The sequence below is a fragment of the Aquarana catesbeiana genome, linkage group LG10, assembly GCF_042186555.1.
Source record: "Aquarana catesbeiana isolate 2022-GZ linkage group LG10, ASM4218655v1, whole genome shotgun sequence".
NCBI lineage: Eukaryota > Metazoa > Chordata > Amphibia > Anura > Ranidae > Aquarana > Aquarana catesbeiana.
Genome location: NC_133333.1, coordinates 3,696,875 through 3,716,985, shown reverse-complemented (window position 1 = coordinate 3,716,985; position 20,111 = coordinate 3,696,875). Strand labels below are relative to the sequence as shown.

General features: G+C 49.5%; 1 long non-coding RNA gene across 3 annotated transcripts; it reads right to left on the bottom strand.

Annotated features, from left to right (window-relative positions):
* Nucleotides 1–8,564: 8,564 nt before the first annotated feature.
* LOC141109774 (uncharacterized) lies at nt 8,565–19,656 on the bottom strand. 3 transcript variants are annotated; one of them, XR_012236184.1, is made up of 3 exons: nt 19,508–19,656; nt 12,513–12,675; nt 8,565–9,063 (listed from the first exon to the last, which is right to left on the bottom strand). It is a non-coding gene; the product is annotated as an uncharacterized lncRNA (long non-coding RNA). The 3 variants fall into 3 exon arrangements; XR_012236186.1 differs by having other exon boundaries at nt 12,513–12,671; nt 19,478–19,648; XR_012236185.1 differs by having other exon boundaries at nt 19,478–19,647.
* Between the last annotated feature and the right edge of the window lie 455 nt (nt 19,657–20,111).

The window sequence follows — 20,111 nt, the reverse complement described above, 5'->3', positions numbered from 1 at the left end:
TCATCTCCCCCCAAGGTAATACATAAAACCTGGCCTGTAGTGGGCCCTGAGGACAGGGTTGATGACCACTGATGTAGAGACTGATATAGAGGGTAAAGTGTCCTTTTATCATCCTTCATTTCATGGTTCTGGGTGGAATGCGCCATTGTTTGAAGGGTAAATATTTGGATCTGAGATATCGGAGCTCTCATGTTTCTTTTTACATCACACAACATACACAGTACACAGTCTGCTCCGCAGTAGCAGCACCCGACCACTAGGGGGCATTCTTCTATAGCACCTGAAGCAGCCCGGTCCATATAGAGCAGCATTTCTCAATTTTTTTTTACCCCATGATATAATTTTCAGGTCTCAGGGAACCCCTGGTATGATTAGTCTATGAAGGGTCATTGGGAAAATGCCCCTTACATTGGTGGGGGTAAGTGGGAAGAACGCCCCCATTATAGGGGTGGCCAGAATGACTTCCTTGCAGTCATGGTGCTGGCTCTGCCAAGGGGTGCTGGAACTGGTACTATGTAGGCACCATCAGATGGGGAGGACGGGGGTCAGATAACCACGGCTCAAGGAACCCCTAGCTATCCCCGAAGGAACCCTGGCTGAGACTGGCAGATATGGAGGGTTAAGGGGCCCCCGCTGGTGTCATCTCATCATCCCTTGTTTTACAGGTTCTGGGTGGAATGCGCCATTGTTGAAAGGTAAATATTTGGATCTGAGATAATGGAGTGATCATGTTTCTTTTACAATGTTTTAAACCACAAAATATACACAGTACACAGTCTGCTCCGCAGTACCAGCACCCGACCACCAGGGGGCATTCTTTTATAGCATTTGAAATTGCCATTTAGAGGGTGAAGGAGCCCCCCCCGGTGTCATCTCATAATCCCTTATTTTATGGTTCTGGGTGGAATGCACCATTGTCTGATGGGTAAATATTCGGATCTGAGATATCGGAGCTCTCATGTTTCTTTTTACAATGTTTTACACCACACAACATACACAGTACACAGTCTGCTACGCAGTACCAGCACCCGACCACTAGGGGGCATTTTTTTTTTTTATAGCACCTGAAACAGCCCGGTCCATATAGAGCAGCATTTCTCAACCTTTTCACCCCAGAGGAACACCTTGAAATGATTTTCAGGTCTCAGGGAGCCCCTGGTAAGAATAGTCTATGGAGGATCATTGGGAAAATGCCCCTTACATTGGTGGGGGTAAGTAAGAAGAATTCCCATGGCGCTGGCTCTGCCAAGCGGCTCAAGGAACCCCTATCTATCCCTGGAGGAATCCTGGCTGAGACTGGCAGATATGGAGGGTAAGGGAACCCCCCGCTGGTGCCATCCCATCATCCCTTGTTTTACAGGTTCTGGGTAGAATGCAACATTATCTGGAGGGTAAATATTTGGATTTGCGATATCGGTGCACTTATGTTTCTTTTTACAATGCTTCAAACCACAAAACAAACATACACAGTACACAGTCTGCTCCGCAGTACCAGCACCTGACCACTAGGGGGCATTCTTCTATAGTACCTGAAACAGCCCGGTTCATATAGAGCAGCATTTCTAAACCTTTTCACCCCAGAGGAACACCTTGAAATGATTTGTAGGCCTCAGGGAACCCCTGGTAAGATTAGTCTATGGAGGATCATTGGGAAAATGCCCCTTACATTGGTGGAGGTAAGTGGGGAGAGCGCCCCCATTATAGGGGTGGCCAGAATGACACCCATGCAGACATGGTGCTGGCTCTGCCAAGGGGTGCTGGAACTGGTGCAGGCACCATCAGATGGGGGTATTTCAGTGAGCCACGGCTCAAGGAACCCCTAACAATCCCTGGAGGGACCCTGGCTGAGAATGCAGATATGAAAAGGAGCCCCCCGCTGGTGTCGTCCCTTGTTTTCGGTTGTGGGTGGAATGCGCCATTGTTTGAAGGATAAATATTTGGATCTGAGATAACAGTGTGCTTATGTTTCTTTTTACAATGTATCACGTCACATACCATAAACAATAAACATTCAGCTCCGCAGTACCAGCCCCTGACCACTACGGGGCAATCTTTTACAGCACCTGAAGTGGCCTGGTCCATATAGAGAGGGTATAGGAGCCCCCGCTGGTGTCATCTCATCATCCCTTGTTTTCGGGTTCTGGGTGGAATGCGCCATTGTCTGAGGGGTAAATATTTGGATCTGAGATAACAGAGCGCTCAGTTTTTTTACAATGTGTCAAATCTCACAACATAAACATTTCACAGTGACTGTCAGGGTCACACAGGGTCACATGGGGTCACACAAGATCACATGGGGTCACACAGTCAACTGATAAAGTAAAACCCTTGAGCCAAGATTTTAACACCCCTTTTAGCTGGAAAGGCAGCAGCCGGGGGTGTACAAATGCCACAATGCTTCACCACTGCCCACCAAACGCAGCTCATTGCAGTAAATGGGACCACGCTGGTACCGCCCCGCAACCACATGTACTCACACCTCCCAACTTTTTGAGACGGGAATGAGGGACACCTATCCGCAAAAGTATGCAGGCATAAGACACACCCCCTGCCACGCCCCCTTAAAGGAGAATTGTACAAAAAAACAAGATTGGTTAAACCCACAAGTGCTTTTTTACCACTAATATTCCTTTATATTGGCTTTTGGAATTTACAAATGCAGCAATTTGGAAATCAGATGAAAGGTTTATCTCTGGAGAACACTTTTTGATAGATAGAAAGTGCATTTTATATACAACTCTATAGATCAGACCAAAATGAGGGACAAATGAAAATGAGGAGGAATGAGGGACAGAGGGACATTGCTCCAAATCAGGGACAGTCCCTCGAAATCAGGGACAGTTGGGAGCTATGTGTAATGCACGTGGTTGCAACATGGTAGTCCAGCTTTTAGGGGGTTAAAACAGGCAGTGAGGAGGTGATACAACCATTCCTAACTCCCTGTCAAATGCTCTCTGAAGAGCGATCCACATTAACACTAGCCGAAGTGGGGTGGTAAAATTCCATGGTTGGGGCTTGCTTTTACTGCCTCTAAGCCACTACCCCCTTTAGCTGCAGAGGCAGCAGCCGGGGAAGCACACTTGCTGCAGCTACAATGCCGTGCCTCACCCCTGCGGCAGGAATTACCCCCCCGTCCATTTCAAGTGAATGGTGCTGCTCTGCAACCACCCTGCACCTGTGTGAAATGCATGCCATTGTGACTTTCAAGGGGTTAAAGCAGGTGGGGAGGAAGTGATACAAAACCTCCTCACCATCTGTACCTATGTTCTCTGAAAAACAATCCGAATGTGGATCACTCTTCAAGGATCAAAGCACATGTGCATTGTAAATAAAAGAGATAAATCCATGAGGTGACAGACACCTCCTTGGACTGAACCCCTTCTACACCAGCACCATTTACCTCTCGGAGTGGAGCAGATTTTGGATGTTTTCTATTTCCTGGCAAATGAAAACAGCTGAAGAACACCGGTCCCGGGGAGAAGATCGGTACCAGTGAGAAGATCAGTCCCGGGGAGAAGATCAGTCCCGGGAGAAGATCAGTCCCGGGGAGAAGATCAGTACCGGGGAGAAGGTCGATACCGGGAGAAGGTCGATACCGGGAGAAGATCAGCACCGGGGAGAAGATCAGCACCGGGGAGAAGATCAGTACTGGGGAGAAGATCAGAACCGGGAGAAGATCATTCCCGGAAGAAGATCAGTACCGGGAGAAGATCAGAACTGGGAGAAGATCAGAACCGGGAGAAGATCAGTGCTAGGGAGAAGATCAGAACCAGGAGAAGATTTGTATCAGGGAGAAGATCAGTACCGGGAGAAGATCAGTACCGGGAGAAGATCAGAACCGGGAGAAGATCAGTGCTAGGGAGAAGATCAGAACCAGGAGAAGATCTGTATCAGGGGGAAGATCAGCACCGGGAAGAAGATCAGTACCGGGGAGAAGATCAGGAGAAGATCATTCCCGGGAGAAGATCAGTACCGGGAGAAGATCAGTGCTAGGGAGAAGATCAGAACCGGGAGAAGATCAGTGCTAGGGAAAAGATCATTCCCGGGAGAAGATCTGTATCAGGGAGAAGATCAGCACCGGGAAGAAGATCAGTACCGGGTAGAAGATCAGCACCGGGGAGAAGATCAGAACCAGGAGAAGATCATTCCCGGAAGAAGATCAGTACCGGGAGAAGATCAGTGCCAGGGAGAAGATCAGAACCAGGAGAAGATCTGTATCAGGGAGAAGATCAGCACCGGGAAGAAGATCAGAACCAGGATAAGATCATTCCCGGAAGAAGATCAGTACCAGGAGAAGATCAGTTCCAGGGAGAAGATCAGAACCGGGAGAAGATTAGTGCTAGGGAGAAGATCAGAACCGGGAGAAGATCTGTATCAGGGAGAAGATCAGCACCGGGAAGAAGATCAGAACCAGGAGAAGATCATTCCCGGGAGAAGATCAGTACCGGGAGAAGATCAGTACCGGGAGAAGATCAGTGCCAGGGAGAAGATCAGAACCGGGAGAAGATCTGTATCAGGGAGAAGATCAGTATCAGGGAGAAGATCATTCCCGGAAGAAGATCAGCACCGGGGAGAAGATCAGCGCCAGGGAGAAGATCAGTATCAGGGAGAAGATCAGTATCAGGGAGAAGATCAGTATCAGGGAGAAGATCTGTATCAGGGAGAAGATCAGTATCAGGGAGAAGATCAGAACCGGGAGAGGATCAGTATCAGGGAGAAGGTCAGTATCAGGAGAAGATCAGTATCAGGGAGAAGATCAGTACCAGGGAGAAGATCAGAATCGGGAGAGGATCAGTATCAGGGAGAAGATCTGTATCGGAGAGAAGGTCAGTATCAGGGAGAAGGTCAGTATCAGGGAGAAGATCAGTATCAGGGAGAAGATCAGTATCAGGGAGAAGATCAGTACCAGGGAGAAGATCAGTACCAGGGAGAAGATCAGAACCGGGAGAGGATCAGTATCAGGGAGAAGGTCAGTACCGGGAGAAGATCAGTATCAGGGAGAAGATCAGTATCAGGGAGAAGATCAGTACCAGGGAGAAGATCAGAACCGGGAGAGGATCAGTATCAGGGAGAAGATCAGTATCAGGGAGAAGGTCGGTATCAGGGAGAAGATCAGTATCAGGGAGAAGATCAGTATCAGGGAGAAGATCAGTACCAGGGAGAAGATCAGTACCAGGGAGAAGATCAGAACCGGGAGAGGATCAGTATCAGGGAGAAGGTCAGTACGGGGAGAAGATCAGTATCAGGGAGAAGATCAGTCCCAGGGAGAAGATCAGTACCAGGGAGAAGATCAGTCCCAGGGAGAAGATCAGTCCCAGGGAGAAGATCTGTATCAGAGAAAAGATCAGTACCAGGGAGAAGATCAGTACCGGGGAGAAGATCAGTACCGGGGAGAAGATCAGTACCGGGGAGAAGATCAGTACCGGGGAGAAGGCTGGATGAAGACGTCAGTGGCTCATAAGGGGGCTCTGGGACACTGCAGTGCTGGAGTGGAGATGAGTAGAGTTCTGTTTTGAGTTAGGGATCAGAGGCATAACTAGAACCTTCAGGGCCCGGTGCAAGAAACCATCCGTGTGAGGGAGGGGGATGGGGAGCTGTCAGTGCAGGCTCGGGGCTGTATGAGAGATGCTCTCAGCTCAGAGCCCTGCAGCCAGCAACAGCGCACCCCCCCCCCCCCCCCACACACACACACACACACACACACACACACACACAGTAGCGGAATGCCAGGGCCCGGTTAGCAACCCTGGAGGTTCCACCACTGTTAGGGACCTTAGATTGTGAGCTCCTTGAGGGCAGAGTCTGACCTGAATGTACAATATGCTGTATATGTAAAGTGCTGTGCAAACTCACGGCTCTGTATAAGTACTGGTGGAAATTAATACATTTATGTACACAATTCCTTATCTGGAATAGGAGGTGAACACAATGATATGGGAACCAGGAACTATACTAAAGAATATTCATTATCTACACAAGGTCAGGAGAGGATCAACAATTCACACCAAGCAGAGAAGAACAAATTCTTCCATACCCCTCCCCCCCTGTCTGTGTCCCCATTAGGGAGATACCCCCTCTCTATTTGTCCTGATCACCAGGAATAAATCCAGAATTTTAGGGTCGTCACCAGGACAGGAATAGAGGGGAAATCCTCCTAAGGGGAAACAGTTTGTAAAATTCATAAATTTTGCATTGTCCATTACTGACATGTAGACCTCATATTCGTAATGGACATTTATGGACAGATGCAAAAATTACGGATTTTACAAACTCTAAACTTACTGACAGTTGGCAACCTTGCTTAGGAGTGTAGACTTATTTCCCCATACAGCTTCTGGTCATCCTGTCCAGCACTGAAACTAACCCCGTACATCTAACACAATGTCCTGCAAGAAATCCCAGAGTGTCTCCCCAGCTAAAAACCGACAAGACAGCTGCTTGTGCTTCTGATAAAGTTGATATTTGGGTCATAGAGTAGAAGGGTTGGAGGACTCGAACTTACACCGAGGTCTGAGATGCCGAAAGCCTTGGGAGCGACTGGAACATGAAAGTGCCCCTCTGGTCACAATGTAAACTCCTGATAGTCAGATACATTGTATCCATCTTGAACTTTGTACACTTACTCTGAAGATCCCACGCATTTCCTTCCTGGAATTCTGTGACACGGAGTCGCTATGCCCTGTGAGGAGGCACTACTACTGTGTCACACATTTCACAGAGCCCGCCTTCAAAAAGGAGAAGTATCTGAAGGTGGAGTCAGGACAAGAATCGGCACAGTACCATGGGATATATAGTCTTTAGAAATGGAGGAGAAGCTGCACAGCATGCTGGGAATCTAGAAAGTTGTGTAAAGAGACGGCCACCAGACAGGAAGCACTCACAACATGAAGGAGATCTTGGATTATAATAACGATTGTATTGTTCTTACATAAAAATGAAAATGTACGCTGTGACCAGATGTCTCCTTTAATGTTAAAAGTTCCTGTCCTGATGCCCCCCCCCCCAGCTCAGGTCTGTGCTGACTATCAATAGCTCTCCTGCTACCTTTGCCTGATACAGACATAGTTTACATTGAGATCAGTGTGTCAGGACACCAACGGCAGGAGGACTCTAGGACCCATCATCTGTTAGGACACCAATGGCAGGAGAAGGACTCTAGGACCCATCGTCTGTCAGGACACCAATGGTAGGAGAAGGACTCTAGGACCCATCATCTGTCAGGACACCAATGGCAGGAGAAGGACTCTAGGATCCATCATCTGTCAGGACACCAATGGCAGGAGAAGGACTCTAGGACCCATCGTCTGTCAGGACACCAATGGCAGGAGAAGGACTCTAGGACCCATCGTCTGTCAGGACACCAATGGTAGGAGAAGGACTCTAGAACCCAGCATCTGTCAGGACACCAATGGCAGGAGAAGGACTCTAGGATCCATCATCTGTCAGGACACCAATGGCAGGAGAAGGACTCTAGGACCCATCATCTGTTAGGACACCAATGGCAGGAGAAGGACTCTAGAACCCAGCATCTGTCAGGACACCAATGGCAGGAGAAGGACTCTAGGACCCATCGTCTGTCAGGACACCAATGGCAGGAGAAGGACTCTAGGACCCATCATCTGTTAGGACACCAATGGCAGGAGAAGGACTCTAGGACCCATCATCTGTCAGGACACCAATGGCAGGAGAAGGACTCTAGGACCCTGCATCTGTCAGGACACCAATGGCAGGAGAAAGGCTCTAGGACCCAGCATTTCTACCAGCACTTCACATGGGCCTTCATAAGGAAGTCTGTCAGTGGCTGAATTTGCTGATTAATCTTCAGCTTGTACCGTGTTCCTGAAAGTTCTCTGCTACTGTCCTGGCTTGTCCTTGACTATTCTCTTCTGTTTTCCTGTGTCTGACCTCGGCTCCCCTCTGACCTTGCCTGCTCTGTTATCCTCCTGGCTCGAACTGACTTCCCAGTGTCTCAGTGCTACTACAGACCGGCCATGGCTCACAGGGGCCACCTGTCTGCAGCCACTACTTAGCACATCAGATAATCTTCTGAGTTCCTCTGCAAACAACATCACAGGCGACCCCTGCTACTTTTGAGACTGACTACTCCGGTTCTCCCTTGCAGGGGAGTCTGGAACTTAGCCGCAAGGGAAGCCCTCTCTCCATTGGCCTCCAGCACCAGGTACGTGATAGTAGATACTGGGTCCTAGAGCCCTTCTCCTACCGTTGGTGTCCTGACAGTTGCTGGGTCCTAGATAAGGATGAGCTCAGGCGTGTTCGGCACTGCACAGAGCTGTGAGATCGAGGAATGTCTGCCTGTGATTATCGCTGTGCAGTGCCGACTACCTGGTGTGCTCTGCACGTGCGGGTTGCGAACACGCCTGAACTCATCCTTAGTCCTAGAGTCCTTCGTCTGCCATTGGTGCCCTGACACAGTGACAGCAGAGAGGTCACCAGGGAGCCCCATCGGAATCTTGCTTTGGGGCCCCATGGTCTGTAGTTATACCCCTCCTCCCCACACTGGCTGGGGTGCAGATCTATTCTCTCTCTACATAAGAAAACACTGCTGGAAGAAACAATGAGTTTAATAAAAGTAACTTGAGGATTGTACAAAGCATCAAGCTAAACATAGCTTAAGGCGGAGTGCCCCTTTAGGTTTGTAATGTTCTATGAGCAGTCAGTGTAGGCAGGAGGTCAGCCTCCATAGACCTCTCTTCAGAGAGCCTACCAGGGAACTGCCCAGGTCTGTCTGCCCTCCAAGGAGTGTTCCCTGTCTCGCTTTGGGCGGAGTGACAGAAGACATTTTGCGCTTTGCAGAGGATTGCCGTGGTGTGTGGGGCGGAGTCTGCTCTGCGTCCATCGGTTGCTCCTTCACACAGTTGCTGAGACAGGTCCTCAGGAGGCTTCTGGTCATGGGGGTTCTGGAGGCCTGGGAGGAGGAGGAGCTTTGACCGCTGGGGTATCCACTGAGGCAAATACACACTCCGGTGTCACAGTCTATCAGGAAGGTGTGGTGGGCGGCGGCCATGGCACGGTGTCTGGAGGCGCAGTCACAGGGCTCACACTCTGAAAAAGAAAAAATATATTAACAATGAGGCCAGACTCATCCACCTTCCTAATCTTCAGTGTCAGACCCCCCCCCCCCCCGTCCCACCAATCCCCCCACTGTCCTCCATTCAGTGTCCTCCACCCCTCTCTGCCAATCCCTCCATTCAGTGTCCTCCACCCCTCTCTGCCAATCCCTCCATTCAGTGTCCTCCACCCCTCTCTGCCAATCCCTCCATTCAGTGTCCTCCACCCCTCTCTGCCAATCCCTCCACTGGCTTCCATGCAGTGTCCTCCACCCCTCTCTGCCTATCCCTCCATTCAGTGTCCTCCACCCCTCTCTGCCAACCCCTCCACTGGCCTCCATTCAGTGTCCTCCACCCTTCTCTGCCCATCCCCCACTGGCCTCCATTTAGTGTCCTCCACCCCTCTTTGCCAATCCCTCCACTGGTCTCTATTCAGTGTCCTCCACCGCCTCCTGTCCTGCCAATCTCCCCACTGGCCTCCATTTACTGTCCTTCACCCATCTCCGCCAATCCCCCCATTGGCCTCCATTCAGTGTTCTCCACCCTCCTCTGCCAATCCCCCCACTGGCTTCCATTCAGTGTCCCCCACCCCAACTCTGCCTATCCCCCCACTGCTGGATTCTGCTTAGTATCCTTCACCCCTCTCTGCCAATCCCTCGCTACACCTACTCCTGTACTCAACTTCAGGACTGCTCCACAACCTCTGCTATTCTCTGGAGCTCCCTACACATCCTCCCATACTTACCTCTAGGACTTCTCTAGAGTCTCTCCCATCTTGATTCCCTACCCACTCCTCCCATGCTCACCCCCAGGACTTCTCCAGAGCATCTCCATTCCTCTGGAACTCCCTGCCCCCATCTGCCCGGCTATCTCTTATGCTAAAAGCCCATATCTTTGAGGAAGCCTATCCCACCTCCATCCATCAACTGAACTTTTACTTTCTTCAGTAACTCATTCCCTCAGTTATTAGCTTTTGGACCACATGCCCTCATTTTAGATTGTAAGCCATCATGGTCAGGACCCTCCTAATCCTGTTTAACTGTATTGTGACTGTACTGTCTGCCTTTATATTGATGAGCGCATTGGTGCTATGATCTACAGTATCTCACAAAAGTAAGTACACCTCTGTCACATTTGTGTAAATCTTTTCTTCCATCTTTTCATGTGACAACACTGAAGAAATGACACTTGTCTACAATGTAAAGTAGTGAGTGTACAGCTTGTATAACAGTGTAAATTTGCTGTCCCCTCAAAATAACTCAACACACAGCCATTAATGTCTAAACCGCTGGCAACAAAAGTCAGTACACCCCTAAGTGAAAATCTCCAAATTGGGCCCAATTAGCCATTTTCCCTCCCCGGTGTCATGTGACTCGTTAGTGTTACAAGGTCTCAGGTGTGAATGGGGAGCAGGTGTGTTAAATTTGGCATTATCGCTCTCACTCTCTCATACTGGTCACTGGAAGTTCAACATGGCACCTCATGGCAAAGAACTATCTGAGGATCTGAAGAAAAGAATAGTTGCTCTACATAAAGATGGCCTGGGCTATAAGAAGATTGCCAAGACCCTGAAACTGATCTGCAGCACGGTGGCCAAGACCATACAGCGGTATAACAGGACAGGTTCCACTCAGAACAGGCCTCGCCATGGTCCACCAAAGAAGTTGAGGTCACGTGCTCAGCGTCATATCCAGAGGTTGTCTTTGGGAAATAGACGTATGAGTGCTGCCAGCATTGCTGCAGAGGTTGTAGGGGTGGGGGGGTCAGCCTGTCAGTGGTCAGACCATACGCCGCACACTGCATCAAATTGGTCTGCATGGCTGTCATCCAAGAAGGAAGCCTCGTCTAAAGATGATGCGCAAGAAAGTCCACAAACAGTTTGCTGAAGACAAGCAGACTAAGGACATGGATTACTGGAACCATGTCCTGTGGTCTGATGAGACCAAGATAAACGTATTTGGTTCAGATGGTGACAAGCGTGTGTGGGGGCAACCAGGTGAGGAGGACAAAGACAAGTGTGTCTTGTCTACAGTCAAGCATGGTGGTGGGAGTGTCATGATCTGGGGGTACATGAGTGCTGCCGGCACTGGGGGGCTACAGATCACTGAGGGAACCATGAATGCCAACATGTACTGTGATATACTGAAGCAGAGCATGATCCCCTCCCTTCAGAGACTGGACCGCAGGGCAGTATTCCAACATGATAACCACCCCAAACACACCTCCAAGACCACCACTGCCTTGCTAAAGAAGCTGAGGGTAAAGGTGATGGACTGGCCAAGCATGTCTCCAGACCTAAACCCTATTGATCATCTGTGGGGCATCCTCAAACGGAAGGTGGAGGAGCGCAAGGTCTCTAACATCCACCAGCTCTGTGATGTCATCATGGGGGAGGGGAAGAGGACTCCAGTGACAACCTGTGAAGCTCTGGTGACCTCCATGCCCAAGAGGGTTAAGGCAGTGCTGGAAAATAATGGTGGCCACACAAAATATTGACACTTTGGGCCCAATTTGGACATTTTCACTTAGACCCCTTTCACACTGGGGCGGTTTTCAGGCATTTAGCGCTGGAAATAGCCTCTGCTAAGCACCTGAAAACCGCCTCCCATTCATTCCAGTGTGACTTTTCACACACGGGCAGTGCGCTTGTGGGACGTTATGAAAAGTCCTGCAAGCAGCATCTTTGGGGTGGATTGTTAGCGCTCCCAAAATGCCCTGCCTATTGGAATGAATGGGCAGCGCTTTCAAAGAGCCCGAAAAAGTGCTTTAAAATCGTTGCAAAACTGGATTTTTAACCCTTTTTTTGGGAGGTTAAAAGCGCCCCGCTAGCGGCCGAAATGAAATACGGGAGAGACAGAACAGGCTGAAGATCTCCGTTCACAATAATAATAATAATACTGCATTGTGTTCATATAATACAAAGGAACAGCCGGCACACGGTGCCCAATCACACCAAGCCAGTCCCGCTCCCCCCTGCATGATGGAGCCCCAACTTATTCAGAGATTGTATTTGAAAAGAGATTGGCCCTTTGGAGCTTTATAAATAATAATAATAGGAGAAAAAGTGATATTATGCCCCATAATATACACATAATATCCAGCCGGCCCCATAATAAAAGTATACAGTATATACTATATAAAACATATAATAAGGCTCACCCAGCTTGGTAAGATGTACATTATATAATGAATCTATGATTTTCTCAGTCCTCATATTACCCCCCCCCCCCCCCAGACACCCTCCACACCACAGAATCCCCCCTCCCCCATATACACACAATGTACAGTATATACACTGTATCTCTCTGTATCTCTCCCTCCTGTATTGTATTGTATGGTGACTGTACTGTCTGCACTCATGTTGTAAAGCTCTGTACAATCTGCTGTCTCTCTATAAATCCTGAATAATAATAATAATAATAATAATAATGAAGTATATCTCACCGGGAAGAGGGTGCAGGTTGTATTTCAGGCACATTGTCTGCGGTGTCCTTCGCTCGCTCTCTCTTTATGGCGATAATCTCACAATGTCCTCCAATCAGAGGCTCTCCAGGACAATAGACAGCAGCTGGTCCAGGCCAGACCCCGGCAGCCGCCTCCTCTCTATCTACAAATGAAACATTTCTGTTTGTAGTGACAACAATGGCCAACACCCTCCTCTCCCCGGAGCCCGGGGCCCCTCCTCTACTGACACCGCACAGATCACATCTATCCATACATCCCCCTTCTATAGGGGACAATGTCCGCTATATGACCGCCCAACACCGCACAGATCACATCTATCCATACATCCCCATTCTATAGGGGACAATGTCCGCTATATGACCCCCTCACCCAACACCACACAGATCACATCTATCCATACACCCCCCCTTCTATAGGGGACAATGTCCGCTATATCACCCCCCTCATCCAACACCGCACAGATCACATCTATCCATACATCCCCCTTCTATAGGGGACAATGTCCGCTATATGACCGCCAACACCGCACAGATGACATCTATCTATACATCCCCCTTCTATAGGGGACAATGTCTGCTATATGACCCCCAACACCGCACAGATGACATCTATCTATACATCCCCCTTCTATAGGGGACAATGTCCGCTATATGACCGCCCAACACCGCACAGATCACATCTACCCATACATCCCCCTTATATAGGGGACAATGTCCGCTATATGACCCCTCATCCAACACCGCACAGATCACATCTATCCATACATCCCCATTCTATAGGGGACAATGTCCGCTATATGACCCCCAACACCGCACAGATCACATCTATCCATACATCCCCCTTATATAGGGGCCAATGTCCGCTATATGACCGCCCAACACCGCACAGATCACATCTATCCATACATCCCCATTCTATAGGGGACAATGTCCGCTATATGACCCCCTCACCCAACACCACACAGATCACATCTATCCATACACCCCCCCTTCTATAGGGGACAATGTCCGCTATATCACCCCCCTCATCCAACACCGCACAGATCACATCTATCCATACATCCCCCTTCTATAGGGGACAATGTCCGCTATATGACCCCCCTCACCCAACACCACACAGATCACATCTATCCATACACCCCCCCTTCTATAGGGGACAATGTCTGCTATATGACCCCCAACACCGCACAGATCACATCTATCTATACATCCCCCTTCTATAGGGGACAATGTCCGCTATATGACCGCCCAACACCGCACAGATCACATCTACCCATACATCCCCCTTATATAGGGGACAATGTCCGCTATATGACCCCTCATCCAACACCGCACAGATCACATCTATCCATACATCCCCATTCTATAGGGGACAATGTCCGCTATATGACCCCCAACACCGCACAGATCACATCTATCCATACATCCCCCTTCTATAGGGGACAATGTCCGCTATATGACCGCCCAACACCGCACAGATCACATCTATCCATACCCCCCTTCTATAGGGGACAATGTCCGCTATATGACCCCCCCAACACCACACAGATCACATCTATCCATACATCCCCCTTCTATAGGGGACATTGTCTGCTATATGACCCCCCTCATCCAACACCGCACAGATCACATCTATCCATACATCCCCCTTCTATAGGGGACAATGTCCGCTATATCAGCCCCCTCATCCAACACCGCACAGATCACATCTATCCATACACCCCGCTTCTATAGGGGACAATGTCCGCTATATCACCCCCCTCATCGAACACCGCACAGATCACATCTATCCATACATCCCCCTTCTATAGGGGACAATGTCCGCTATATCAGCCCCCTCATCCAACACCGCACAGATCACATCTATCCATACATCCCCCTTCTATAGGGGACAATGTCCGCTATATCACCCCCCTCATCCAACACCGCACAGATCACATCTATCCATACATCCCCCTTCTATAGGGGACAATGTCCACTATATGACCCCCCTCACCCAACACCACACAGATCACATCTATCCATACACACCCCCTTCTATAGGGGACAATGTCCGCTATATCACCCCCCTCATCCAACACCGCACAGATCACATCTATCCATACATCCCCCTTCTATAGGGGACAATGTCCGCTATATGACCCCCCTCACCCAACACCACACAGATCACATCTATCCATACACCCCCCTTCTATAGGGGACAATGTCTGCTATATGACCCCCAACACCGCACAGATCACATCTATCTATACATCCCCCTTCTATAGGGGGCAATGTCCGCTATATGACCCCCCCTCACCCAACACCGCACATATCACATCTATCTATACATCCCCCTTCTATAGGGGGCAATGTCCGCTATATGACCCCCCCCTCACCCAGCACCGCACAGATCACATCTATCCATACATCCCTCTTCTATAGGGGACAATGTCCGCTATATGACCGCCCAACACTGCACAGATCACATCTATCTATACATCCCCCTTCTATAGGGGACAATGTCCGCTATATGACCCCCCCCCCTCATCCAACACTGCACAGATCACATCTATCCATACATCCCTCTTCTATAGGGGACAATGTCTGCTATATGAACCCCCTCATCCAACACCGCACAGATCACATCTATCCATACATCCCTCTTCTATAGGGGACAATGTCCGCTATATCACCCCCCTCACCCAACACCGCACAGATCACATCTATCCATACATCCCCCTTCTATAGGGGACAATGTCCGCTATATCACCCCCCTCACCCAACACCGCACAGATCACATCTATCTATACATCCCCCTTCTATAGGGGACAATGTCTGCTATATGACCCCCAACACCGCACAGATCACATCTATCTATACATCCCCCTTCTATAGGGGACAATGTCTGCTATATGACCCCCAACACCGCACAGATCACATCTATCTATACATCCCCCTTCTATAGGGGGCAATGTCCGCTATATGACCCCCCCTCACCCAACACCGCACATATCACATCTATCCATACATCCCCCTTCTATAGGGGACAATGTCCGCTATATGACCGCCCAACACCGCACAGATCACATCTATCCATACATCCCTCTTCTATAGGGGACAATGTCTGCTATATGACCCCCAACACCGCACAGATCACATCTATCTATACATCCCCCTTCTATAGGGGACAATGTCCGCTATATCACCCCCCTCATCCAACACCGCACAGATCACATCTATCTATACATCCCCCTTCTATAGGGGACAATGTCCGCTATATGACCCCCCCCCTCATCCAACACTGCACAGATCACATCTATCCATACATCCCTCTTCTATAGGGGACAATGTCTGCTATATGAACCCCCTCATCCAACACCGTACAGATCACATCTATCCATACACCCCCCTTCTATAGGGGACAATGTCCGCTATATGACCCCCAACACCACACAGATCACATCTATCCATACACCCCCCCTTCTATAGGGGACAATGTCTGCTATATGACCCCCCTCACCCAACACCACACATATCACATCTATCTATACATCCCTCTTCTATAGGGGACAATGTCCGCTATATGACCCCCTCATCCAACACCGCACAGATCACATCTATCCATACACCCCCCCTTCTATAGGGGACAATGTCCGCTATATGACCCCCTTATCCAACACCGCACAGACCACATCTATCCATACATCCCCCTTCTATAGTAGGCAATGTCCGCTATATCACCCCCCTCATCCAACACCGCACAGATCACATCTATACATCCCCCTTCTATAGGGGACAATGTCCGCTATATGACCGCCCAACACTGCACAGATCACATCTATCTATACATCCCCCTTCTATAGGGGACAATGTCCGCTATATCACCCCCCTCATCCAACACCGCACAGATCACATCTATCTATACATCCCCCTTCTATAGGGGACAATGTCCGCTATATGACCCCCCCTCATCCAACACTGCACAGATCACATCTATCCATACATCCCTCTTCTATAGGGGACAATGTCTGCTATATGAACCCCCTCATCCAACACCGCACAGATCACATCTATCCATACATCCCTCTTCTATAGGGGACAATGTCCGCTATATCACCCCCTCACCCAACACCGCACAGATCACATCTATCCATACATCCCCCTTCTATAGGGGACAATGTCCCCTATATCACCCCCCTCACCCAACACCGCACAGATCACATCTATCTATACATCCCCCTTCTATAGGGGACAATGTCTGCTATATGACCCCCAACACCGCACAGATCACATCTATCTATACATCCCCCTTCTATAGGGGACAATGTCTGCTATATGACCCCCAACACCGCACAGATCACATCTATCTATACATCCCCCTTCTATAGGGGGCAATGTCCGCTATATGACCCCCCGCACCCAACACCGCACATATCACATCTATCCATACATCCCCCTTCTATAGGGGGCAATGTCCGCTATATCACCCCCCCAACACCACACAGATCACATCTATCCATACACCCCCCTTCTATAGGGGACAATGTCCGTTATATCACCCCCCTCACACAACACATCACATCTATCCATACATCCCTCTTCTATAGGGGGAAATGTCCGCTATATGACCCCCTCATCCAACACTGCACAGATCACATCTATCTATACATCCCCCTTCTATAGGGGACAATGTCCGTTATATGACCCCACCCAACACCACACAGATCACATCTATCCATACACACCCCTTCTATAGGGGACAATGTCCGCTATATGTCCGTTATATCACCCCCCTCACACAACACATCACATCTATCCATACACACCCCTTCTATAGGGGACAATGTCCACTATATGACCCCACCCAACACCGCACAGATCCCATCTATCCATACATCCCTCTTCTATAGGGGACAATGTCCGTTATATCACCCCCCCACCCAACACCGCACAGATCACATCTATCTATACACCCCCCTTCTATAGGGGACAATGTCCGTTATATGACCCCACCCAACACCGCACAGATCACATCTATCCATACATCCCTCTTCTATAGGGGACAATATCCGCTATATGACCCCCCAACACCGCACAGATCACATCTATCCATACACCCCCTTCTATAGGGGACAATGTCCGTTATATCACCCCCTCACACAACACATCACATCTATCCATACACCCCCCTTCTATAGGGGACAATGTCCGCTATATGACCCCCCCAACACCACACAGATCACATCTATCCATATACCCCCCTTCTATAAGGGACAATGTCCGTTATATCACCCCCTCACACAACACATCACATCTATCCATACACACCCCTTCTATAGGGGACAATGTCCGCTATATGTCCGTTATATCACCCCCCTCACACAACACATCACATCTATCCATACCCCTTCTATAGGGGACAATGTCCGCTATATGACCCCACCCAACACCGCACAGATCCCATCTATCCATACATCCCTCTTCTATAGGAGACAATGTCCGTTATATCACCCCCCCACCCAACACCGCACAGATCACATCTATCTATACACCCCCCTTCTATAGGGGACAATGTCCGTTATATGACCCCACCCAACACCGCACAGATCACATCTATCCATACATCCCTCTTCTATAGGGGACAATGTCCGCTATATCCCCCCCCTCATCCAACACCGCACAGATCACATCTATCCATACATCCCTCTTCTATAGGGGACAATGTCCGCTATATCACCCCCCTCACCTAACACCACACAGATCACATCTATCCATACACCCCCCTTCTATAGGGGACAATGTCTGCTATATGACCCCCAACACCGCAAGATCACATCTATCTATACATCCCCCTTCTATAGGGGGCAATGTCCGCTATATGACCTCCCCCCCTCACCCAACACCGCACATATCACATCTATCTATACATCCCCCTTCTATAGGGGGCAATGTCCGCTATATGACCCCCCCTCACCCAGCACCGCACAGATCACATCTATCCATACATCCCTCTTCTATAGGGGACAATGTCCGTTATATCACCCGCCTCACCCTACACCGCACAGATCACATCTATCCATACATCCCTCTTCTATAGGGGACAATGTCCGCTATATGACCCCCCCTCACCCAACACCGCACAGATCACATCTATCCACACACCCCCCTTCTATAGGGGACAATGTCCGCTATATCACCCCCCTCACCCAACACCACACAGATCACATCTATCCATACATCCCTCTTCTATAGGGGACAATGTCCGCTATATCACCCCCCTCACCCAACACCACACAGATCACATCTATCCATAAATCCCTCTTCTATAGGGGACAATGTCCTCTATATCACCCCCTCACCCAACACCACACAGATCACATCTATCCATACATCCCTCTTCTACAGGGGACAATGTCCGCTATATGACTCCCCTCATCCAACACCGCACAGATCACATTTATCTATACATCTCTCTTCTATAGGGGTCAATGTCCGCTATATGACCCCCCCTCACCCAACACCACACAGATCACATCTATCCATACATCCCTCTTCTACAGGGGACAATGTCTGCTATATGACCCCCTCACCCAACACCGCACAGATCACATCTACTCATACATCCCCCTTCTATAGGGGACAATGTCCGCTATATGACCCCCCTCACCCAACACCGCACAGATCACATCTATCCATACATCTCTTTTCTATAGGGGACAATGTCTGCTATATGACCCCCCTCATCCAACACCACACAGATCACATCTATCCATACATCCCTCTTCTATAGGGGGCAATGTCCGCTATATCACCCCCCTCACCCAACACCACACAGATCACATCTAGCCATACATCCCTCTTCTATAGGGGACAGGGGGGGATGATGGTACAATGAGGAATGAAGGATAGGAAGTTGGGTGGACATTTAACACTCCTACAGACAGATGTGTGAGCGCCCCCCACCTGCCATGTTTGGTTTGGAGAGTTCCTCACCTGCCTGGATCCAGAGGCACAAAATATACCAAACATGAGAAATATTTGTATCCCAAACAGAGAAGCCTGCAAGCTGCGCTGTGCCCCTGGATCCGTCCCCAGAGAGATGACAACAGGCTTCTGATGTCCCCAGGCAGGTGACCGGCTGCTAGGTTACCTTCTGATGGGTAAACAGATCCTTCCTCTGATAGGACCAGAGCCAGCCGTACATTCCAGTCATTAACCCTCCATGCCTTGCCAACACCGACGACTGCCAATTGAATGGGGGGAGAACTAACCGTACCCTGCTCTAATGAGGGAGAACAGACCACGCCCTGTTCTAATGGTGACAGAACTAACTGCCCCCCATACTAATGGGGGAGAACTAACCGCACCTGTACTAATGGGGGGAACTAACCGCACCCCGTACTAATGGGGGGAACTAACCACCCTCTGTACTAATGGGGGGAACTAACCACCCTCTGTACTAATGGGGGGAACTAACCGCACCCCCTACTAATCTGGGGAACTAACCGCACCCCCTACTAATGGGGGGAACTAACCGCACCCCCTACTAATGGGGGGAACTAACCGCCCTCCCGTACTAATGGGGGGAACTAACCGC